This window comes from Monodelphis domestica, chromosome 1, assembly GCF_027887165.1.
Source record: "Monodelphis domestica isolate mMonDom1 chromosome 1, mMonDom1.pri, whole genome shotgun sequence".
Classification (NCBI taxonomy): Eukaryota; Metazoa; Chordata; class Mammalia; order Didelphimorphia; family Didelphidae; genus Monodelphis; species Monodelphis domestica.
Window position 1 is genome coordinate 209996899 of NC_077227.1, and position 25460 is coordinate 210022358.

At 39.5% G+C, this 25460-nt stretch overlaps 1 pseudogene; it reads left to right on the forward strand.

Annotated features, from left to right (window-relative positions):
- Positions 1 to 718: 718 nt before the first annotated feature.
- LOC100618382 (nck-associated protein 1-like) lies at positions 719 to 7808 on the forward strand (annotated as a pseudogene).
- The last annotated feature ends 17652 nt before the right edge of the window (positions 7809 to 25460 follow it).

Genomic DNA, 25460 nt, shown 5'->3' on the forward strand with positions numbered 1-25460 from the left:
TGGGGGTTAAGGGACTTGCCCAGGACCTCCCTTCCCTAGACTTGGCTCTCAATCCACTAAGCCACCCAGCTGCCCCCAATTTTTAGATATTTTTAAAATTTTGATTTAAAAGACTCTTTTCAAATAAAATAACTCCCATACATAAGCTACATATACTAAAATTATTTAAGACAAGGCAATGAAGGAATAATTCTTAAAATAATTAAAAAAAGTTCCAAATCACTAATAATAAGAGAAATGTAGATCAAAACAACTCTAAAGTTTTACTTCATACCCAGAAAATTGGCAAAGATGACAAAATATAGGAATAATCATTGTTAGGATTGTGGAAAGACAGACACTCTGATGTTGGCAAAGTTATAATGTGATCTAACTGTTTGGGAATGGAATTTAGAATTGTGCAAGGAAAGTACTTAAAATGTCCAGACAGTATGAGCTAGAGATTCCTCTCCTAGACCTGAACTATAAAGAGGTTGATAATGAAAGAAAGGTCCCATGTATGGTAGGCAGCTAGGTAGCACAGTGAATGGATTAGCAGATCTGGAGTCAGAAAGATTCCTCTTCCTGAGTTCAGATCTGGTCCAAGACACTTACTAGTGTGACCCTGGGCACTGTTTACCTTAGTTTCCTCATCTGCCAAATGAGCTGGAGAAGGAAATGGCAAACCATTCCAGGATCTTTGCCTAGAAAACCCCAACAAGGTGGTGAAGAATTGGACATGAAAATGACTCAACAACAATTAACAACACTCACAGATTATCTCAAACTTGGGCATAGGGGCTTCCTGGAGACCCAACCTTCCAGAGTAAGGTAACAAGAAATAGGAAATAGGAACTAAGAGTGGGAGGGGAAAAATAGAAGCCACTTGCCAACACTACTTCATAAATCAACTTAGGCCATATTCAGAAACTATGCTAATTTAAGAGAGACCAGCTAGGTCACAAAAATAAATGACCCTTTAAGCTGCAGATAAGCACCAGAAATTCTCAGGAAAATCAAGAAATATTGTTCTAACAAGGGAATCCTAAGATGACATCAATAGCCTTGAGATGACACTGATATACCAATGAACCCAAGGTGATCAGACTTAGATGGTCCCCCTCATTCCAGAATCCTGTAAGAATAGGACTCCAAAATCCTGCCTCTTGAGCAGGACATCTGCTCTGGGTTCATGTTGCCACAGTGCTCCCAATACTTATCAGCAGTTTTGTAAGTGACTCTATGCATTCTTTCTTTCCCCTATTTCTTTCCCACACTGCCTCCCTCTCCTTCCCTATTCCCCATGCTGTCTCCCTCTATTCTCTATGCTTTATTAAGTGTGATTGATGTATTATTTCCTGTTTGCTGCCAGCATGATCGTTCCCAGCAAATATCCAAAGAATTGGCCTTATTCACCCTGACCCAAATGGGACCCTCTTGTGGTCCCTTTTCTTAAGGCATAAACAGGATATACAGGCTGGAACTTAATTTGTCAGCAACCACACCTACCATGGACAAACATGGCCCTAGGAACCTACTGGTAGAAAGTGAGAAATAACAAAGGAACTCTGTGTCTTTCTGGTTAGGGACTTTCCCCTCACAGTTGGGATTAATAGAACAATTCTTTACATTTAAATTAACTGAATGTTTAATTTCATTATAACAGTATAATAACAACTTTTGAGTCTCTCTAGCCACTTATCAGGATTTTGTATTTGTCCAATCATTTTTTTTCTTATGTGACTATAGGACTATTTTATTCTCTGCTTCTGTTTTTCCTCTTTACATTATTTATGAAGGTCTTTCCACATTTCTTTGTATTCTTCATACTTAGCTATTTAATCACATTATGGTCTTATCTATTATAATATATTTTGCTTGTTTGTTCTTATTTTCACTGTGATATCTTTGATGTAGGAAATGCCTCCTGAGGAAATTCTCTCTACAATCTAGAGTAGTAACTATTGTGTTAGAAAAATAACTGTGGAGGCACCTAGGTAGTACAGTGGATAGAGCACCAGACCTGGAGTCAGGAGGATCTGGGTTCAAATTTGGTCTCAAATACTTTCTAGCTGTATGACCTTGGACAAATCATTTATCCCTGTTTGCCTAGACCTTGTCCTTTGACATCTTTGAGCATTACTGATACAGAAAGTAATCAATTCAATCTCTCTCTTTCTCTCCCCCTCACTCTCTCCTTCACTCTCTGCCTCTCTGTTTCTCTGTCTCTCTCCCAACCTCTCTGTCTCTCTCCCAATCTCTGTCTCTGTCTCTCTCTCCCCTACCTCTCCTTCTCCTTTACTCTCCCTCGCCCTTCTCCCTACACTCTCTCACTCTCTCTCCCCCTTTCATTTTTATTAATTTGTCATTAAATTTCCAGATATCTCCCCCCCTCCCTTCCCCACATTAGAGAAGGTATCATCTGACTAAATATACATATGTATATATGTATATGTGTGTGTGCATAAACCATCTTTAATGTTTCCATTTATCAGTTCTTTCTCTGGAGGTAGGCATTCACAGGTTATTCTTCAAACATTAAATCTGTATCCTCTGAGATCTGCTTGGTTCAATCTTCATAATTTCATGTAGGTATTCCCATATTTCTTTTTTTTAAATTAATCTGTTCATCATTTCTTATGATGCAGTAGTATTCTATCACAATCATATACCATAACTTATTTGACCATTCCCAAGTTGATGGACATCCCCTCAATTTCCAGTTCTTTGCCACCACAAAGAGAGATGCTATAAATATATTTTGTAAACTCTTATCTTCTGCCTTAGCATCAATATTAAGTATTGGTTCCAAGGCAGAAGAGTGGTAAGGGCTAGGCAATGGGTGTTAATTGACTTGCCCAGGGTCACACACTGTGAATTTTAGATTACTCCATCCTACATAGTCTAACAAAAACAGGAATGTTTACACCCATACTTAAGGATTAAGTATTTAGGAGGATGGACTATGACAGACATGTGCTAGCAAATGACAAATCAAAAACAGCTGACTGACTCCTGGACTGCCATAAGTCAAGCTTAAGCTACCATTTGGTACATGTAAGATGCAGGAAAGTGATGTAAAAACCACCTATATATTTCATGTCACTTCTTCTGTCCTCTCTCTTTCCGCAGAGAGGTGGCTTTGGTAGCAACTTGCTGAGTGTTTCGGCATCTTGGCAAGGTGGCAGCTATTGTCCAGTGTAAGGATAATTTTAGGGTTGTGACCTAATCTAAATTAGTTTTTGTCACCAAGGAATATCCCAAATAAAATACCCAAGTCAGTTAGTAAATTTATGGTGGTTTAATTAATATAGAGGAAAGGAATGTATGAAAGGAAAGGGTGTATGATTTCTCCCACCTGGCCTATGCCAGGGGAAGTTCAAAGTCCTCCACCATGAGGTCTCTGAAGATTAGTGGCTTTCTAAGAGGGTAGTGTTTGGAAGGTAAAGTAGAAAGAATCAGCTTAAACTCCGATAGAGCTCAGTAATATGCCTCACCTGAACTAGGCTACTCAGCTTTTCCCAATATAGTATCAAGGAAAAATCACTGCCAAACTGGACAATAGCTTCCACCACGCCAAGATGCCAGAACATTTAGCATACTCAGCAAGCTGCCACCAGCCACCTCTCTGCTGCAAAATAGAGAGAGACTAGAGAGAGGAAGTGATGCGAAATATATAGAGGATTTTACTTTACTTTCTTGCATCTCACCTGTACCAAAGGCAGCTTAAGCTTGACTTAGGATAGTCCAGGGGTCTGTCAGCTGTTTCTGATTTGTCATTTGCTAGCACATGTCTATCATTGGCCATCTTCCCGATACTTAATCCTTAAGTATGGGTGTAAACATTCCTGATTTTGTTAGACTAAGTAAGGTGGAGTAATCTAAAGTTCACACCAGGGTTGGTGGTGTGTTTTCCTTGATACTATACTGGGAGAAGCTTAGTAGCCTAGTTCAGGTGAGGCATCTTCACTGAGTTCTCTTGGAGTTTAGGCAGATTCTTTTCTCCTTGACCTTCCAAACACTATCCTCTTAGAAAAGCCTCTAATTTTCTTCAAAGACCTCATAGCAGAGGTCTTTGAACTCCCCCTGGCACAGGCCAGGCGGGAGAAATCCTAAACCCTCTTTCTCTCTCTTCTCCTTAATTCCTTCCTTCTATATTAATTAAAATCACCATAAATTTCCAAACTGACTTAGGTATTTCATTTGGGATTTTATCTGGCAACCAAATTAATTTAGATTAGGTCACAACTCTAAAATTATCCTTACCACACCTGGGAAGTGTCTGAGGCCAAATTTGAATCCAAGACTTCTCATCTCCTGGCCTATTACTCTACCTACTGTATTCCCTATTTGCCTCTTGCTATAAATGTTTTAGAATATATAGTTTGTTTTCCTTTTTTCCTAATTACTCTGGAAAAAAGACCCAACAGTGGTATTGCTGAGTCTAAGGGTATACAAAGTATAATTCTAGACTGCTATCCAGAATGGTTGGATTGGTTTACAGTTCTGCCAACAGTGTATGAGTGTCCCCATTTTCTCTCTCCACTCCAACATTTGTCATTTTGCCCTTTTTATCTTTTTAGCCAATCTGAGATGTGTAAGATGATGTCTCAGAATTGTTTTGCTTTGGCTTTCTCTAATTAGTAGTGATCTGTAGCATTTTTTTCATACTTCTATATGGCTTTAATTTCTTAATTCCAAAACTGTTACTATCTTTTGATCAGTTATTAATTGGAAACAGCTCATAGGCTTATATATTTGACAAAGTTCTCTGTATATTTGAGATGAGACCTCTAACCTACACTGTCTCTCTTGTATTACTTTAGTGTAACACAATTAATCATCCCCTACTATTAATCTTGTATGATGCTTCTGTTTTTTTTTTTGTGGTTGTATAGAATGTTGCTATAATAATCTTTGTACAGATCACTTTTTTGTTTTCTTGATTATATTCTGAAGTTTTCCTTTAAATTTACATTTCCTTGCTCTGTTTTTACTCCAAGGAACAGTAGGGTGTAAGAGAATATGGTTTAGTAGAATACCTAGGTCTAGATACTAGGCTTGGCATTAAGATCTTCCTAGGCTTAAATACCAGTCCTCTTTGGGAGACTAAGACCCTTAAAATTTCTGGGTCTCAGATTCTTCTCTGTAAAAGGTGGGTGGATGAGATGATATCAGAGATGCTTTCCAGGCTCTAGTTTCTACAAACACTTAAACTAGTTACTCTCTTTTTCCTTCACCACTATATGAATTTGAGTTATTATTATTTGTTTTCCTGGTCCCCTAGGACACCAGATGAATGTATGGAATTTTTATCTATTATGTTGCCAGGACTGATGGAAGCAGAATACCCGAGATTATACTGAGTTGGAAAAATGTCAGATGATGTCTGGCATTTGAGTTCTAACTTGCCCCTTGACTCAGACAGGTCCTATAAACATGTTTTTATGCATTGCAAGTGATGTCTTTGGAGGAATGAAGACTATGAGCTCCTAAGCAACAATGATGGTATCTCCCCTATTGCTTGTTAAAAAAAAAAAGAAATTTCATACTTCTAATGTAGCACTAAACGTACAGTGGGCAGAAGGCTTATATCTAAGGAAAAGGAATTTATTCATCTCGGATGTTCTAACTAGTTGCTCATTTGAATGAGCACCAATCATGGCTAGAGTCATGAGGCCTTAGGGATCTGTAGTTTCAATTATAAATACAAATGCACCTTGACTTATGTGATAAACGGAGTAAGTTCTAAATCCGAATTAGGATGCATAATGGTCTAACTATGAATCTATATAGCACCTTTCATTCCAAAGTAGCTTTCAGAGTCATTATCAAAGGCTACTTTTACTCACTGAGGGGTCAGAAGGAACTTACAAGTAATCCCCAAAGCTGGGTAGAAACTGCAAGGGCTGCCTTACTCCTTTCTGTATCTCCATCAGTGCCCAGCAAAGTAGGTATAGCTCCTTTGGAATAAAACATAAAATCCTTAGGCTATCATTTAACATCCCCTACAATAGGGCTTATAGGGAGGTGGAGTTAAAATGACAGAATGAGAAGCAACAACTATACACAGCTCCCCCAAAATCTCTTCCAGAATGACCTAGAAAACAGATAGTGGATTGAGAGTCAGACCTAGAGACAGGAGGTCCTGGATTCAAATCTGGCCTCAGACACTTCCCAGCTGTGTGACCCTGGGCAAGTCACTTGACCCCCATTGCCTAGCCCTTACCACTCTTCTGCCTTGGAGCCAATACATAGTATTGGCTCCAAGACAGAAGGTAAGGGTTTAAAAAAAAAAGCTGCTGCCTAAGCACTGTGCCACCACCATCAGCAAAGCCAAGAACAAGAACAAGAAGCCCATGAAACATAAGCAGACCTCTAAAAAGGGGGAGCCTGAGAGGGACAAGCCAGGGACTGAGAGTCATAAAAAGAACCACAGTGTGGTTACAACCATCGACAAGCTACACTTGACCTTGACAGAGTTGGCTCTAACCATGAATCACGTGCACAGTTTCTCTGTGTTTGAGCACACCATCTTTCCTTCTGAGTATCTCAGCAGCCATCTAGAAGCACGGCTCAACAGAGCTAGAGTGTGGCTGGCTGGCTACAATGCCACTACTCAGCATATCCCAAGGCCCTCTGAAGTACTGGCAGGGGTCAAGGCATACATTGCCTTCATCCAATCATTGAACCAGTTCTTGGGTACAGATGCTTCTCAAGTTATCTGAAATGCCCTTCTTCAAAAGACATAGCCATTGGACTCCTTTGGGGAGCAAATCATTATCACCCTCTATAACAACTGGTATCTGGAGAACCTCCTGAGACAAGCCAGCAATGGGAACATCATTCTCTCCCTAGACATGCAGGCCTTCATCAGTATCCCCAGGGAGGGAGAGCAAATCTTCAGCATAGAAGAATTCTCTAGTGTTTCTGAAATGTGAGCTTTGGCTGAGCTCCTGGGTCCCTATGGCATGAAGTTTCTCAGTGAGAACCTGATGTGGCACATGATTTCCCAGATTGTGGAGTTGAAGAAGCTGGTGGTAGAAAACATGGATGTGCTGGTTCAGATTAGATCCAACTTCAGCAAGCCAGAGCTCATGGCCTCTCTGCTGCCCCAGCTGACTGAGCTGAGAATGTGCTGAAATGAATGACCATAATTGGGGTCACCCTCAGCTTTAGGGCCATGGCTCAGGAGGGCCTCCAAGAGGTCTTCTCTTCCCATTGTCTATTCCTCATGGGCCCTACTGAGTGCCTAAAGGATTTCGTTACTCCAGATACAGACATAAAGGTGACTATGAGTGTCTTTGAGCTGGCTTCTGTGGCAGGTGTGTATTGTGACATAGACTCAACCTTGGTAGCCGCCATTGCCAACCTGAAAGCAGACACCTCATCTCCTGAGGAGGAGCACAAAGCGGCCTGCCTATTCCTGATCTTCCTGGCGGTTTCCATCCCTCTTCTCACTACAGACCCCTCTTCTTTCTACAGCATTGAGAAAGGTAACTACAACAACAATGTCCACTGCTTGACCAAAGCCATCATCCAGGTGTCTGCTGCTCTCTTTATCATTCACAACAAGAACACTGAAACACCTTAAGGAGTTTCTGGTGGTGGCCTCTGTCTGTCTCCTCCAGCTGGGACAGGAGGTGGATAAACTGAAGTCCAAAAACTGTGAATCAATTTATTTGCTCATGTGCTTGGTGGTGGAAGAGTCCGCTTTCCTTACCCTAGACATGCTGGAGTCCTGCTTCCCCTATGTTCTGCTCTGGAATGCCTACCAAGAGGTTTCCTGTGCCTTCTACCTGAACCAAGTGCCTGCCAATGCCCACTGATGGGACCATCGGACTCATCTCCCACTCATGACATGATGGAGACCAGAAGCCACACTGTGGAGGTCAAACAACCATTATTTCCATGCTGGGCTAGTCTACAGGGAGAGAGGGAGGGTCAGTTGTGGGGTGCTGAGTGAGAATTGCTGGTGATCTTAGAGGAAAAGGAGGAAAGGAGAGAGAAAGGAGAAGGGTCAGGAACTAGGGGAAGGTTACAGGAAAACTTAGGGTTTGGGGGTTCCCCTTTTGTGAAATTTACATGTGATATGCAGATGAGATGCAAATGCACAGGTAAATGAGCCTTGATTCCTTTTGGAGAGAGCTGGGGCCTTGCCTGTGTAAAGATTAAAATTTAGGAATATGGGGAGACTGAGGCAGGTAGAAATTAGTTTCTCTCTGAAAGGAGTATTATATTTTTTAGAGGTTTATTAAAGGTTGAAGATTAAAGAAAATACAGAATAAGAAAAAATATGTGCCTAGGCCAGAGGCCTAGGCAAGATAACCTCACATCACAGAAGAGACGCATCTGCTCCAAAACGGAAGTCCAAAAGAGAGACCCAAAAACCTTTGCCACCAGGTTAAATACCTTCTCTATCTCGGCCTAGGTGAAATTACAAAGCATTCTGGGGAAGTGGAGCAAGGAATTGTGGGGATTGTAGTCCTGTATTTGAGTCTATTTTTTACACCTGGCATCTGGCCTGTCCACCCTTCATCCCTACTGTTTATTGCTATTCCAGGATGATGCTAGCCTGACAGAGATGATCAATCATTATATTAACCCATAATGATTTTATTTTTAAAAAATGTTGAATGTTGAGTGGGAAAGACAAGGAAAAGTAACAGAATGCCATTTTCCAACCCAGGGCAGCTTAAGAAGATAGACAAAGAGGTCTGAATACACTGGAATCTGGACTGGCCAGAAATAGGGCAGCAGTAATAGAAGTAGCACTAGGTTGTGGCAATAATACTGAGATCTAATGCTATCAGCAAAGAGGAAGGAACAACCCAGCACCCAGGTACAGTTAGAAGACTAGACACCTGAGTAGAAAAAAAAAATCTCAGGGAACCCAATTACCAGCACTGGAAGCAGGAATGTATGCCATCTAGAACTAGGTCACCAACTACACAGTTCTTAGTTACATTTCCAGATTGGAGAGGAGTGGTCAAGGACACATGGGAGAAATGCCCTAGTTATATAAGGAAGAAAGCATAGACCAGAAGAGTAGTGAACAGACCTCTTCCAAGTTCACACCATTTTGGAAGCACTGAAAACTTATAGGACTCCAATCTGAGCTGTGAAAGGAGCAGAAGGAAATACAAGGCAGAAGTTCAGACTAATCATCTCACATAGAGGTGGACAGAGTCACACTATCATGAACTAAAATAAAAAGTAGGCTAGAAAAATGAACAAACAACAATTAAAAAAAACTCAACCCTAAAAAGCTACTATGGGGACAGGGAAGCTCAAGATAAAAATTCAGAATAAGACAATGACTTAGGAACATCTACATTAAAGTCAGACTGGACAGAAACCCACCAAAAACTCCTAGAGGAGCTAAAGAAAGTTTTTTATACAAAGGAAAAATTATTTGAAAAATAAAATAAGATTGGTCGAGGAAAATTGGGAAAAGAAATGAGAATTATGCAAGAAAATTACGAAAAGAATAAATAGCTTGGTTTAAAAAAAAAGGTACAAAAGCACTAAAGAAACCAGCTCCTAAAAATTGGAATTGTGGGGGCAGAACCAAGATGGTGGAGTAGAGCCAGTAAGTAAGTCAAACTCTTCCTATATTCTCTTCCAAACATCTATTAAAAGAACACCTCAAATCAAATTCTGGAGCAGAAAAAGTAACAGAAGGTCAAGATGATAAAAATGGTGAAAAATGCCATCTGCCCTCTGAGAAGAAACTGATGAAGTCTGAATATAGACTAAAATATTATATTTCATCTTCTTTCTTCTTTTTTTATTTGAGATCTCTTCCACAAAATTACTAATATGGTAAAATGTCTTATATGATTTCACATGTAAAATCAATATCAGATTGCTTACCATCTCAGGGAGAAGGAGGGGTAGGAATGAGTAAAGGAAGGAAAAATGGAAATCAGGAACAGATTTTGGAACTCAAAATTTTAAAAATTCACATTAAAACTATTTTTACATGTAATTAAGGGAAAAGAAAATATTATTAAAACAATAATCTACCAAGCAAAATTCATTACAGTTCTATAGAGGGGGGTTGGATATTTAACAAGATAAAACATTTTCAAGCATTTGAGGTAAAATTAATAAGAAATTGAATTTAGAGCCAAGATGGCAGAGAAAGTACATGTGGACCCATCTGATCTCTACAAAATTACCCTCCAAAAATATAAGACCTCAGAATTAATTCTAGAGCAACATAACTATAATAAAGAAATAAACTGACTGGAAACTATTACTGCTTGAACTAGAGAGGATAAATTGAGGGGAACCCATTTCTTCACAATGACTATTGTTCTCTGGGTGTGAATAGAGAGGGCTGCCTATAGGAACCTGATGCTGTTTACTGGTAATGGAGGTAGAACAGAGAAATGCTGGGAGATGCCACACAGAGATGCTGGTACACAGAGGACACTACTCTGGGAGATGCTCTAGATAGATACTGGGGTTTACTCTGGGGTTTGCCTATTGATCCCTATTGGTTGTTGATGGATCAATCTATTTCCTAACCTCCTTCCTCCCTCACTCCCTCCCTTGCCTCCCTCACCTCCCCAATCTTCCTTGAAGCCTTTGGCTCCTTCCCTCCCTCCTGAGTGAACTATAATGATACTCTAGTTGCTTTCTCAGTCAAGGGGTTTATTGGGATAACAGGATGGGAAACTGAAGTAAGAGGGATGAGGAATTTCCCTAATCTAAATAAGATAAAATTGAGGGTTTGAGGAGTCACAAGTATGACTCTTTGACAGTTGGAAAGATGGAGGTCAATGACTTTTCAAGATCTTTTTTCTTCTTCTTCACAAAAAAAGTCAGTAAGGTCTCTCAGTTTAAACCCAGATAGAAAACAAAGTTCAAAGTCTCTCCTTTTCTCCTGGCCAGCTCAACTCTCATTTAGACCACCAACTCAAAAGCTTCTCCCTGATCAGCTTCCACTGCTCAGAGCCAGAGACAAAGTCCAAAAGCCAAGTCAGCGCCCCCCCCCCCCCCCAGGGTCCTTTCAGCCAGCTTCAAACTTCCAAGGAAAAGAATGGCTTCCAGTCAGAGACAAAGTCCAAAAGTCCGGTTTCTCTCCTCAGAATGTGGCCAGCAAACCCCCAACTGCCCCTCCTGGGGATATTCCATTGGAATCTGAGCTCTTGCATTCTTGCATCTTGGTCCACAAGTCCTGCAAAACCTCTCTCTCTCATGTCTCTATCACATAATCCACAAAAAGGAAGGAGGAAGTAATTTTTCAGCCCCAAACCACTTAGAAGACCTGCAAAAGGGATAGCTGCTCAGAAAGATATTACAGGGGAACCTTTGCTGGCCATGGATTTAAGACTTTTGTTGTACTACCTATATGCAGATCAAGGGAATAGTCCTGGGGCATGCTTTTGGGGAGGAGTAATACTAAGCACACACTTTTGGCCACAATGGATCAGGGGATTCTGGTCACAGTTCCAAAGCAGAAAACTGTGCTTGTGGTTATCCCCAAACCAGACCACAGGCTTGAAGAGTATATTAAACAAACTTCTCCTTACATCTTGCCACCTTGGAAGAACTGAAGGCAGATAGATTCCCAGAGCCAGTTCTGAAGGTACAAGAAACCTGAAGCCTGGAACAGTGCTTCCTTCACCTCTGTTACAGACCCCAACTTTTAACATTTTTTTTAATTAAAAGAAAAGAAAAAGGCTAGAAAATGAACAAACAACCAAAAAACCCTCAATGTAGAAAGTTTATTTTGGTGACAGGGTAGACTCAAAGTTGTCTATCCTATCAACCTAAATGTTTTGCTCTGGGTCTGCTTAACCAGGCAGAGATTAATTAGCTCTCAACAAGAAAGGCTGGTAGTAAGTAACCATGTGACCCCCTCCAAGGTGGAAGCTAGTCTCTCCAGAAGCTAGGAAATGAGTCACCCAATGAAGTAATCAAAGAGTTAGAGTCCAAGTAGAAGCAGAGTTCCAAACCCACTCTCCAAGCCATAGTCTCCAGCAAAGTTCCCTCAAAGACTATCTAAGACTATCTCCAGAAGACAATCTCGTCAGACTATCTTCTGTAAGGGGGAAATGTAGGGGTTTTTGACTAATGTATTATTCTTATGGTCACCAGGGATTAATTCAAATCCCAATAAAAATACTCAAGTCAATTTGGGAATTTTATGGTGGTTTAATTAATATAGAGGGAAGGAATTAAGAAGAAGAAGAGAGAGAAAGAGATATAAGAATTTTCTGGCCTAGCCTAAGCTAAGGGAAGTTTAGAGACCACAGCCATGAGGCCTCCTCCAAGATTAAAACTAGCTCAGCTTCCAGCCATGGGGTCTAATCCGAACTGAGGGGCCTCCTAAGAGGATAGTATCTTTGAAGGTAAAGGAAAAAACAGTCTAAACTCACTCACCTAGCACACTCACACCAAGCCCAGACAAGAGCTGCAAGCATGCCAAAACACCAAGATGCGCAAGATGCCAAATGCTTCCCAGCACTCCCTATGTTGCTGACAGACTAATATCTCCACAGGTGAGAGACAGAGTGAGAGCCACATCTCTGTGAGAGAGCCAGAGCCATCTCTCCATTAAAAGAAACCAGAGAGAGGAAGTGACGCGAAATATATAGACCATTTTTTATATCACTTCCTGCATCTCACATGTACCAATGGTAGCTCAAGTTTGACTTGATAGCCAAGAGGGTCTGTCAGTTGTTTCTGATTTGTCATTTGCTATCACATGTCTGTCATAGGCCATCCTTCTCAACACTTAATCCTTAAGTAGGGGTGTAGATATTCCTGTTTGTTAGACTAAGCAGAGTGGAGTAAATTTAAATTCACACTTCTCAAAGACAATCTGTTCTGAAGGAGTTTGGGGCTTGCTTTTTATGGTGACTTCCTGTCCCTTCCCATTTTTACAGGAGCCAATTACAGTTTCCAAATTGTCTATCACTGCCCAGGGGGCAGTGTCTGTAGGATCAACTTCTCACCTTCTGAAGGTTAAGTTCTCATCAAAAAGATTCACAGAATCAATGACACATGTAAAACCCATTGGAATTGTGTGTTGGCTATGGAGGATAGGGGGTGGGGAGGAGGGGAGGGAAAGAACATGAATCTTGTAACCATGGAAAAATATTCTAAATTAATTAACTAAATAAAAAGTTTCAATTAAAAATAATTAAATTACATTTCAGGGAAAAATATGTACAACACATTTTTATTTTGATCTTCATTATTAGAATTTTCTTATTACAATCAACAAAACAATAAATCATATGCTGATTCATAACAACAACAAAAAAGATTCACAGATTACTGGCTGACTGAATTTCTAAGGGTGTGAATTCTCTAAGTACCTTGTTAGCTTCCCACCTAGTACTAAGTAGGGAGCTTAATCTTTTGTTGTTTCAATTCAAAAGTAAATAAGGGGGTGTTAATCCTGTCTTCAGTCTAGTAAGGTACTAAGTAGGGGTACTTAAGTTAGTGTTAACTTGGGATAGACAATAGAGTAAAGAATTCTCTTTCATAATATGGAAGAGAATGTCTGTAGAGAGTCAAGCACACACATGGAGCAGGAAATACTCAATAATTTTTTTTCTAAAATCCTTTCCTTCTGTCTTAGGATTAATACTAAGGTAGAAAAGAGATAATGGCAAGGCCATTGGGGTTTATTCACTTCCCCATGGTGACTCACCTTTGTAGGGTGTGAAGCCAGATTTAAACCTAGGTCTTCCCAACTCCAAGTCTGGTATACTATCCACTGTGCCACCTAGCTGAACCAGGTCTCAATAATTGTTAAGAGCCTAAATGGATCTAGAGATCAAAAAGTTTGAGAAGCACTGGGTCTATCAAAATGCCACCCACCTCTGTAATTCTCATTTTCTATGTAACTCACTTTATGCAATAAATATGTTCCTGAAACATTCTTGAATATATACTGAATCCTAGAAATATGAAGTGATTTTTAGTCAATTCAGGTAATCTCCTACATGATACCTTTCCAGACAGTATGTAGCATGGAACAGTGGACTGTGGGCTTACTTTGGTCTTAGAAGATCTGAACTCAAATTCTACATCCACTACTAACTAACTGCATTCTACCTCTCTGGGCTTCTATTTTCTCATCTGAAATGCATTACCATTTAAAGCTCTAAATCTATTAGCTAAGAGCTCTTTACCTTCTTGAAAATGCTTTGCACTTTCTTAGATGCATATATTTTATATCTTCTCATGAAATGTAAACTCATTGAAGGCAGGAACTCTCTCTCTCTCTCTCTTCCCTTCCTCTCTCCCTCTCCCTCCCTCACCCCCTTTCCTTTTTCTGTCTCTCTCAAGTTCTATGCCTTGAAAATAGTAGGTATTGTTTGTTGAACTGAATATATAAATGCACTGGGAAGCTTTCTTATTTAAGGGCTCTCAGCAGTCAATGTTCTGCTTAATAATAGTGTAGGGTTTCAGTTATAACAAATCATGAAGGTATTAAAAGTGTATTTAAAAGCTGACTCTAATAAGCAAAGTGTTTATAGGCCAGACTTATGGATACATTTCCGATATTTCATATGATTGACTTCTGAATCCTTAAATTGGTTGGGCCTTAAATTTTGTGGAACTTAAGAATCAAGCCTCTGATGTTATCTGCAGTCTGAAGGCTAGCAGACCAGTTCTGCAGGTCCTTTGTAATATCAAAGACTTGCATTTGCATAGGCTGATGCCCATGTGTTGGAAAGCAGAGGATTTCACATGTGCTTCTTACCTGAGTACCTGGCTAGACCATAGTGGCCATGTCATTACTGTGTTATAAATTCTGATGTGCCAACTGTTTTTGACTGACATCCTGCAACTCCCATTCCTGCAAACCTCAATAAAATCAGTTCAGCTCAGTCACTCTCTCTCTAACCATCTGAGGAGGAACTGACCTGATGACATGCTGAGACCATGCTAAAGTTTTGTCCCTGTGTTCCCTTTCTCTCTCTCTGCTCCTTCTATGGCTTACTCTCTCTAGCCTGTAAACTTAACCCATTACTTTCCAGCCTTCAACTTCCCTCCATAGGTGATTCAAACCCACAAGAGAATTTTATGTAGAGTGGGTCTCTACAAACAGCTAGTGTTCATATAGGAGTTAGAAGGCCCAGTGTATAGAGCACCTAGCCTAGGGTCAGGAAGACCCGAGTTAAAATGCAAACTCAGGCACTAATTGTATGACCCTGCACAAGTCACTTTACCTCATTTGCTTCCGTTTCCTCATCTATCAAATGAGTTGGAGAAGGAAATGGCAAAAATTCCAGTGTCTTTGCCAAGAAAACCCCAAATGGGGTGACAAAGACTTGGACATGACTGAACAACAAGAAAATATTTGTATAGCATTTAAGATCTGCAAAACACTTTACATATATTGTCTCATTCAGTCTTTGAAAGAACTAAATATAGGTGCTATTCATGTCCTCATTTTATAGATATAGAACCTGAGGTTGAGAGGTTAAATGAATCATAGTGTCCTGTCACAGGCCTAGTAAGTGTCTAAGTTGCCATTTGAACTTAGGTCTCTCTTGACTCCCAAGGCTAGCATTCTACTCACTGTACAACCTCATGGTATGATAAATTCAATGCCAGTGACTCATTTACATGTCCTGTCTGTAGTGGAATCAGAATAAATGTCTGAATTGTTTAAGTGTGACGTACTAAGACTTTGTATAAATCTTGGAGAAAATGGACTACTGAATAATAGCTCAGATACAATATTGGACTATGAGAATTTCTGAATAGCCCTTTAACACCCTAGGAAAATATAGATTTCTTCTTTAGGTGATTAGGAGTAAGATTGCAAAGCAATACATTACAGACCAACCAAATTTGAGACAAGTTGCCAATGAATAAGAAAAAGAATGAAAATTTTCCTAGATTTTATTGTGAAGGGGGAATTGTAGGGGAAAAAATTAAGGTGCCAATCCCCTTAACATTTTAAGGGAAAAAGTTAAACTGCTAATAAAAAATGAGACCATTGAATTATTTACAGATCTGAACCCCAGATCCTTCCTCTTTAGAATGAGGGGCTAGAAGACCAGATCAGTGGTACCCAACATTAAGCCTTTCAACAACAACAACAAAATGTATTATGAACCCTCAGGATTCTTTAATATGCTAATTATAATATTCTTTGAGATTTATTCATTAAGTGCTTATAATAATTATAATGATAATTTTGGCCTCCCCCCAATAAAGTTCAAAATTAAATGTTTTAAACTTGTGCATGTTTGTTCTCAAAGACGAAAAAATATCTTTGTACTATAATTGGATAATTATTTAGTGCCTATGGAACCATTAAAGAATTTTAGTACCTACCACTTGGAAGCTGCTTAGACCACAATACAAATACCAAGGAACTTTGATTCAGGTCTTTTCTAATGCTATAGCTAGCTGAAATCAAGTTTGATTGTCAGAAGTAAGAAGGAAATCCAAAGAGAGAAGCATTGGTCAGTAAGGACAAGCTTCTATGGGACAATTTGATAATGGGGGGGGGGGGTAAAAAAGTCACATGGACCCTGCAGGAAGGGAACCAGTCTAAGAAAAATGTTGCTAGGGACACTAAAGGTCAACTGGGTCTACTTTTTTTATTTTTTTTAACCTATGGCCAGCACTGGGCCCATTGCTAACTGACTTCCATCATCCCTATCTTCCTAAACTCTTTTATCTTGCCCTCATCTATCCTAAATTGAGATCAGGTCCTGGACCATAGAGGGATTCTGGAGACACTAAATGAGACTCACTGGGTTAGATGAACACTATGATTTCTTCCAGCTGTAATACTGAATCTGTAATAATAAATGACTTTATATGTGACTTTAAACTTCACAAAACTCTACATACAATATCTCATCTTCGATTCCTAACACCCCTATGAGGTAATCCCGCCTCTCCCAGCCTCTCGCAGGAATTCTTAATCTTTCTTCTATCATATATATCCCTTTGGCAGGCAGGTCATACCTCTAGACTCCTCAGAAGAGTGTTTCTAAATGCGTAAAATAAAATTCATAGGATTACAAAAGAAACCAATTATTCTGAAATAAATTAACAGACACACATCAAAGTTCACGAACTTTAAGTCGAGAACCCCTATTCTCAGGCTTTTCCTTTGACATTTACCTTGTATTTACTCTGTATGTATCATATGTAGCTATATATGCATGCACTTATCTACATTTTGTTGCTCCCCATCAGAATGGTAAGCTTCTGGAGGGCAAGGATTTCTTTGTATCCATTGTACTTAGTACAATGTTTAGCATTTTTTAAGTGCTTGATAAATGTTTTCTATGCTACATTGTAGGTTATGACTATCTCAATTTTCCAGAGGAGGTAACTGAATCTCAGAGGGTTTAAGTGACTTGCCCATGGACTCTCAGCTCATAAATGTCAGATGAAGGCCTTGAACCCATGTTTTCCTGACTCCAAGTTTATCTCTCTATCTACTACACTATCCTGCCTTTTGAGCCTATAAGCCTATAATCTCCCCAGTGCAATTGGGAGTTATTAGGTACACAAGATTTAAAAAGCAGTAGACTCAATAGAAAAGGGAGCTTTCTAATACACTCTGGGATTATGCACTGAAATAGAATGTTAACGTGAGAGAATAAGGGGGGTTTCTTTCATGATTGAAGACTGAGTGATATTTATTTAATTTATTTGGGCCTTTTATAAGGTACTTGACCTTTCAGGAGATAAATAAGGCCAGGTCTACCTAGGGGAAGACTGGCAATTTTCTGCTGAATTTAGGTTCTGAGAAACCACACTGGAGAATTAAGGCTGAAATAAGGATGGTGTGGTCTTGGCTTGGCTGTTAAGATTCCCAGATTCCCAGGGGAACCTCTAGCTATTTGTTCCATTAGCAGCCCTCTAGATTTAGAGCAAATTCATCTTTGACCCTCTCTAACCTCTTGGGTTGAGGGCAGACCTAAACCAGCTTGGGTTTCTGGAGGAAGATGATAGTGTGAATGGATATATAAATGGGAAATTGTTTCGCCAACAGTGGCCTTGAGATGCCCTAGTCCATTCTGGAAAAACTACAGTCTTAAGGTCTCTGAGAGCTAGGCAGTTGTCTCCCAAGCCGTTTGGACACCCATTAGGTGGTGCCTTTTGGAGGAGTTGAACTCTGAATTGGCCTGCTTGCATGCATGTATGTATGCTTGGGTGGCGAACAATGGAATCACTAGCAGCTGTTCAGAACTAGGATGGGTAGTGAACAAGTCTGTAAGCCTAATATAAAATCTTGCTTTCTTGTTGCCTTTGGGATCTGGGGTTACATTATGCTTCCCTCTTATCCCATGTAATTACTGATCATCCATCACCCCTCTTTGTCTAGAACCTAATCTTACTTTAAGACAAGATTTGAGAACAGGATAAAAGAGTTTAGGGAGATAGGGATGATGGAGGTCAGTTAACTAGGGGCCCAGGGCTGGCTATAAGTTAAATTACAAAGTGGACCCAGCTGACCTCTAGTTTCTCTGGTACCATATTTCACAGGCCTGCTCCCCTCCTTCAGGGCCTATGCAAATTTCTACCCTCTAGAAAAGCAAATTGCCCCATACAAATCTATCCTTACTGGTCAGACACCCTGTGGATGTCTCCCTTTCTGCTTCTCAAAATTGAAAATTACCTTCAGCTAACATTGGAAAAGATTTGAATAAAAGCTTCTTGGTATTTACAAACATATTTATAGTAAAATACTTTTTCAATCATTTTAAAATATGATTATTTTTAGTGTTTTTAATTATGCATAATTAGTGTTTGAACCTCAGAGCAATCTTTATATGAAATAATTATTCTAGACATTTTCCCTCCATTTTATAGATGTGAAAACTGAGGCTGAAGGCAATTAGGTGCTTATTCTTAAATCATAAAGCTGAGAAGGGTTTGAAGCATTATTTAAAACCAACTCTTCCTTGTTATGAGCTTAATACTTTGGGCCCCATTTGCATTTTGATAGAAGGCAAAGCTTTAACCAAGGGAAGAGATCTCTAATGATGGAAACTGAGATCTCAGTGAAAAACCTAGAGGAGGAAGCTATATTGGGTAATGGGGACCTTCCTTAGCAAATCACAAAGAGAGAAAAATATTAAGGAGGTAACTTCAAGTAGACCTTACAGAAAGTCTTCACCCTCTCATCAATTTGGCTGGATGTTCCCTGTCCAATGGCTGAACAAGATTGTCCAGGAATCTCCTACCCTCATATAGTCTTGGGAGCTTTATATTTATTACATTTTAAAATAATTTATTTTCTCAAAATATGAGAGATCTTTGATTCGTACATATACCTCTATCCATTATTACAATGGTGGGAAGTAAGATCAAAAGCAAGCTAGTGCCAGCAAAGCTGATTTTTTTCTTTCTGCCCTACTTCTACCCTAAACTCTGAGTGGAGATCCAGAAGATTTGGATTCTAACCCAGCTCTACCACTGAGCTATGTGCCATTGGTCAATCATATACCCTTTATGGACCTCAGTTTTCTATGCAGTAGAATGAAGGTCGTAGATACCATTTTCTCTAAGGTTTTTCCTTCCAGCTTGGATATGCGATGACTCACCTAAACCTGAGAAGTAGAATGCAGAAATTTTGCATTGAGAGAGTAAATAACTCGGCATCTGTTCCTGTACTTGAGGTCCTCAATCAAAGAATCAATTAACCAGCATTTATTAAGCATTTACTATATGCCAGGGACTATGCTAAGCATTGGGGATACAAAGCAAAACAAAACAATCCTGACCCTCAAGGAATTTACATTCTAATGAGAAAAGACAAGGTAAGTATCAACATGGATTTCCGGCAACTGAAAAATGATGGAATGGATTATGCCTCCATAAATATGTATGTTTGCATGTATATGTATATATAAATACATGCATATCCATATTTAAAGGCACAACGTACACATATAATTATATACAAGTACATACATATATGTATATTATGAAAAGCATAATGATTGGTTGGTTGGTTGGTTGGTTGGTTATTGTCTTTCATACTCCAAAAGGACCAAAATGAAATCACTGGTGATGTCTTTTGCCTCTCACAAAAATTGGATTTAAGGGCAGCAGAGTTGCACAAAGTCCTCAGCCTCACTCTTTCTTCCTGAGTTATCAAAGTCCAGTGGTAAGACAAAAGTCAAGATGATGGGTGATGGCCTGGGATGCAGTGGATGGCCTGGGTGTCTTCCATGTCTAACCAAGCTCTAGATGTTTCACACAGGCTATTTATGCTGCCTTCATGGTCATTGGAACAAATTGTTCTCATCTACCCCTTCTGGTAGGAGAAGGTTTCATATGCCCAAGGTAGACAACCCCTTAACTCACTGATGGCTCTGAGGCCCATTAGTTACCTTCAACCAGATTTAACCTGCCTGTAGAGATGGTTTAAGGCAGTGATGGTGAACCTTTTAGAGACCAAGTGCCCAAACTGTACCCTCATGCCACATGTGGGCTCCCTGCCTTACTCTAGACAGGGGAGGGAGGAAGTGCTTCCATTGGGCTGCTGGGCAAAGGGGTGGGTGATGAGAGAAATGTCTTAAGGTGCATGGAGAGGGGGAAGGGAGCAGGGTCCTCTGGCATGTGTACCATAGGTTTGCCAGCATGGGATTAAGGAGATGTGGCTGCTGTTGTGTGTGCTACATTTTCTTGGAGCCACAGGTGAGAGCTGAGTGGCAGGTGGATAGCAAAGGAGGAAAGCAGTCTTTAAAAGAACCAGTGACTCCTCTCACTATTGGTAGTCTTTCCTGAACAACCTATGAACCCCAAGTTGTTCCCCTTTTAATTTGGGCGCAAGCAGGGTAAAATGACTTGGCCAGGGTCACACACCTTGTAGGTGTCTGAAGCAAGATGTGGACCCAGGAAAATGAATCTTCCTGACTCCAGGCTGCTCCCTCCACCCACCTTTTTAAAGGCATAATAACAATAGCTAGCTAACATTTACATAGCGCTTACTATATTCCAATTGTAATATATTCCCATTATTATCTTACTGCATCCTTTTGTTTATTTGTTTTTCTTCCAACCAAGAGCTATATATTTTCATTGTATATTAAATTGACCCATCATTTTTAAAATAACTAACTACTGCCCCATGTCATCAAGGTTGAGGACAATAACGTATAATGAAAGGGAGCAGTGAAAACAACTTGTTTCCATTACTGTAGCCACTCAACATTAATAGACCTCTTGGTGTCTAGAGAGCACTGGACTTGGCCCTTTGGAAAAGTCTAATAGAAGTATTTGATATCTTTTCTGCTCTCAAGCTTGAGCAAATAAGTGACATACTATTTGTGAACAAAGTTGCCTATCAGCCTTTGTTGGGTAGTTTCTCTCAGGCACTTACAGTGTAACTGCTTTAGGCATGAGAGCTATTTAAAATTTCATTTCCTTTGTTGTTATATTTAGCATCATTATTTTTTTTAAACCCCTACCTTCTGTCTTAGAATCAATATTAAGGATTGATTCTAAGGCTTAAGACTAGAAAGGTATAGCAGTCCAGCCCATATGTAAAATTAAGATGCAAGGATTGTGTGTGGGCACATGGCCATTCTTGCGTATGGCAATGAACTCCGATCCCAGGATTGCTAGGGTTAAGGTGGGAAAACTTAGGTCCCTTTGTCTTATCCACACTGGGATAAACCCCACCTTTACCTTGTCATAATTTACAATTAACCAATGGCAATACACGATGTAATTCATCAATATGCATTGGGTACATTTGTGTATCAAAGACATTAAAAGGAGCGCCCACAGTCATCTTGGTCTCTGGGATCTCAGGGATTGCCTAACACTGTCTCTTCTCTTTTTCTCTCCTTTCTCTATCTCACCTGGGCTCTGGCCAGGTGCCTTTCTTTTCCAATGCTAATACCTAGCTCTTTCTAATTTATCCTATTATACTCTGATTATTCTCTCAGCTAAGCTATATCATCCTCTAAGGTGTAGTGTTAAATTTGGATCACTGGATGGATCTTGCCTTTGAGTTGTCCAGAGATCAGAGTTGCTGTGGGCTCCATTGAAATCAATACGACCTGGTTTCTGACTCAATTCTGCCATCTCTTATCTGGCTCCGCCACGCCCCCTGTGGAATTCCAAACTACTATCCTTTCTCTCTCTTTCTTTTCTTGTGGAACTCGCAGGTGAGGCGCAAAAGGGCTAGGCTATTGGGGTTAAGTGACTTGCCCAAGGTCACACAGCTAGAAAGTGTCTGAAGCCATATTTGAACCCAAGTCTTCCTGACTCCAAGCCTGGAGCTCTATCCACCTTGCTACCTAGCGACCCTATTTGGGTCATTTTTCATTTACCAGGGGAGTGCTGTTAAATGTTTAACAACCAGCTTGGGGAAGGATGAAGACAAGAGTATGCTCATTACACCTTTAAGTTTAATCCACAAAATTAACATTTTATCTATTGTTTTCTTAAGTTTAGATAATTAACAAAACAAAACACCAATACCTGATTTGTAGTGTTTGTCAATTACTGAGGTATCAATGTTCACATCGAAAATTTAGCAATTGTCTCTCTTGACTCAAGCTGAGTCTAAAACATCTCTCTTTAGTCTTCCTTGTTAGAAATCTTGGTTTGTCACCTTTCCACCTCCTCATTACTCATCTGTAATTAGTTTCCAAGTCTATTTACATACCATCTCCATATTTCTTGTATCCATTTTCTCTACTCTTTTTCTTCTGCTTCCACCCTAATTTGGACTTCATTATCACTCATCTAGAGTCCAAGAGGAGCACCAATAGGTCTTTTCACATATACTTTCTGTTCCTTGTAAATTATCCTTTATACTCCCATTAAACTTCATTTTCAAAAGATTTCCTGTGTCATCAACTCTGCTCAAATTTCTTTAGTTGTTCCCTATCAATAGTATCTAGCATTTATATTCTACTTTAAGGCTTGCAAAGTTGTCTTTAAATATCTCATTTGAGAATATCACATCACAATATCTCAAAAATCTCATCCCAACAATTCTAGGAGATTATTATTATTATATTTGTTGTTCATTTTTTTTCAATTGTGTCCAACTCTTCATGTTCCTATTTGGAGTTTTCTTGTCAAAAAATACTGGAGTGGTTTGCCATTTCCTTTTCCAGCTCATTTGACAGATGAGAAACTGAGACAAACAGGGTTAAGTGACTTGCTCAGGGTCACACAACTGTTAAGTATCTGAGTACAGATTTGAATTCAAGGAGAGGAGTCTTTCTGACTCCAGGCTAGATACTCTATTGTACCACCTAACTGTTCTATTATTAAATTATGGTCTTATTATTCCTAATTATATATGTAGAAACTGAGGTGAAATGATTTTTCCAGGTTCCAAGGCTAGATTTGAACTCATCTTCCTAATTCCAAATCCAGTACTCTATCCCCTGAACTAATAGATGTTTCTATTGTCTACTGAATAAAGTTCAAATCCATGTCTTTGGCATTCAAGGTCTTCTGTAATCTGATGCCATACTACTTCTAACCTGGAATCTCTCTCTTTTTTTTACTTTATCCTCTAGGCAAACTAGGCTTCTTTCTGTTTCTTCCACATTAATCTAGAAGCTTTGCCTTTGCTCCTGATTTTTCCCTAATTGTGGAAAGCTCTCTATAATCCTATGTATTTTCATGTGTGTATTAAAAAATATGATTCCAGAAAGGCATCCATAGGCATCACCAGGTTACCCAAAAGGTCCATGACACAAAAAAAGGTTAAGAACCACTGCAGCTAGGTGGCTCAGTGGATTGAGAGCCAGGCCACTTCCTAGCTGGGTAACTAGGAAAGTCACTTAATCCCAAATCCTAGCCCTTAACACCCTTCTGCCTTGGAATCAATACATAATATTGATTCTAAGATGGAAGGTAAGGGCTAAAAACAAAAAGCGATTGTACTTCAGGACTTGTATGGAATGGTGCATGGTGAAGTGAGAAGTACCAGGAGAACAATTCATGCTATAACATCGACAATATAAAAAGGAGCAGTTTTGAAATTTCAGAACTCTGAATCAATACAGTAATTAATCATGATTCAGAGGACTAGTGATAAAGGATGTTCCCCACTCCTTGATAGAGAGGCACAATATTAATATGAGAAACACATTTTTGGATGTAGCCAATATGGAAATTTGTTCAGCTCGAATATGCTTATTTGTTAGGAGAGTTTTGTTTTTCTTTCTTTCTTTTTCCCAATGGAGAGGGGGGAAAGTGGGAGGGAAAGAAAGTAAATGATAGTTGAAAAACATAAAATTTAATTTAAAAAAAATTGCACTTGAGAAGATATAAATAAGGATGGTTTAACTTTCCAATAATCCTTTATTTTTACAAACGGCATTACCTAGAAAAGCATTTATATGTAGAACAAGGCTTCTGCATTGCTATGAACACCAGAGAAACCCCTTAGCAATCCAATCTCTAAGAACAAAGAAGAGTCCCTAGACTCTTCAAACTGTGTTTAAAAAAAATAACTCACCACACACACACACACACACACACACACACACACACACACACACACACACACAATGTTGAAAGCCATCACAAAAGAAAAAAAATCCTATCAGAAAACAGGCATGCTCAGTGGAATGCTTAAGGAGAATGGGGTAAAATTTAAAACTAAGAAAAAGCAAATATAAATATTTAAGAAATGAAAAGAGCTCCCAGCAGAAGTATGTTCCATCGTGCCCTCCCAACATCACCCCCTTCCCTGCTAAATTCTCATCTCACTGCAAGCCTTCTCTTCTACCCACAATTCAAGTCTCCTGCATCTTTTAAACTAGAAAAGCCTCCTTCATCTCTATCATTCAGGTTTGCACTTAGCATCCAGAAAGACTTCCAGTTCTGTTGTTTTAAAGTATCTCTATGATTAATATACTGGAATATTGCAAAATTTCTGATCAATAACTGGAGGATTTTGGAACAGTAATGCCAACCCAGGCAAACCTCTGATAATATGGATAAGTACTAATAGAGAATATACATCCCTCAATAAATTAGCCATTTAAATTCATGGCCTGAGAAGACAATTAAATCAGTCAGGTATTTAGCAAGGGAGAGAGTGTGATATAATAAAATCTCACATAATGAACTTAGCCCAGCTGACTCTCTGGGAAGGTAAAAAACTTGACTGTCTTGTAGTAGCTAAGAAGACAGAGAATGGAAAGTTGTATAATACAAGTATTCCTACGAAATCATATATATAGTGCAGATAGCAGTGTGTGTGTGTGTATGTGTGTGTGTGTGTGTGTGTGTGTGTGTGTGTGTGTGTACACTAGGTGGCATAGCGGATAAAGTGCTGGCCCTGGAGTTGGGAAGATTCATCTTCTGGAGTTCAAATCTTGCCTATGTGATTCCTGGGCAAATTGCTTAATCCTGTTTGTCTCAGGTTCCTCACCTGTCAAGTGAACTGGAGAAAGAAATGGCAAACCACTCCAGAATCTTTGCCAAGAAAACCCCAGATGGGGGTTGAGGTCACAAAGAGCTGGATATAACTGAAACAAGTA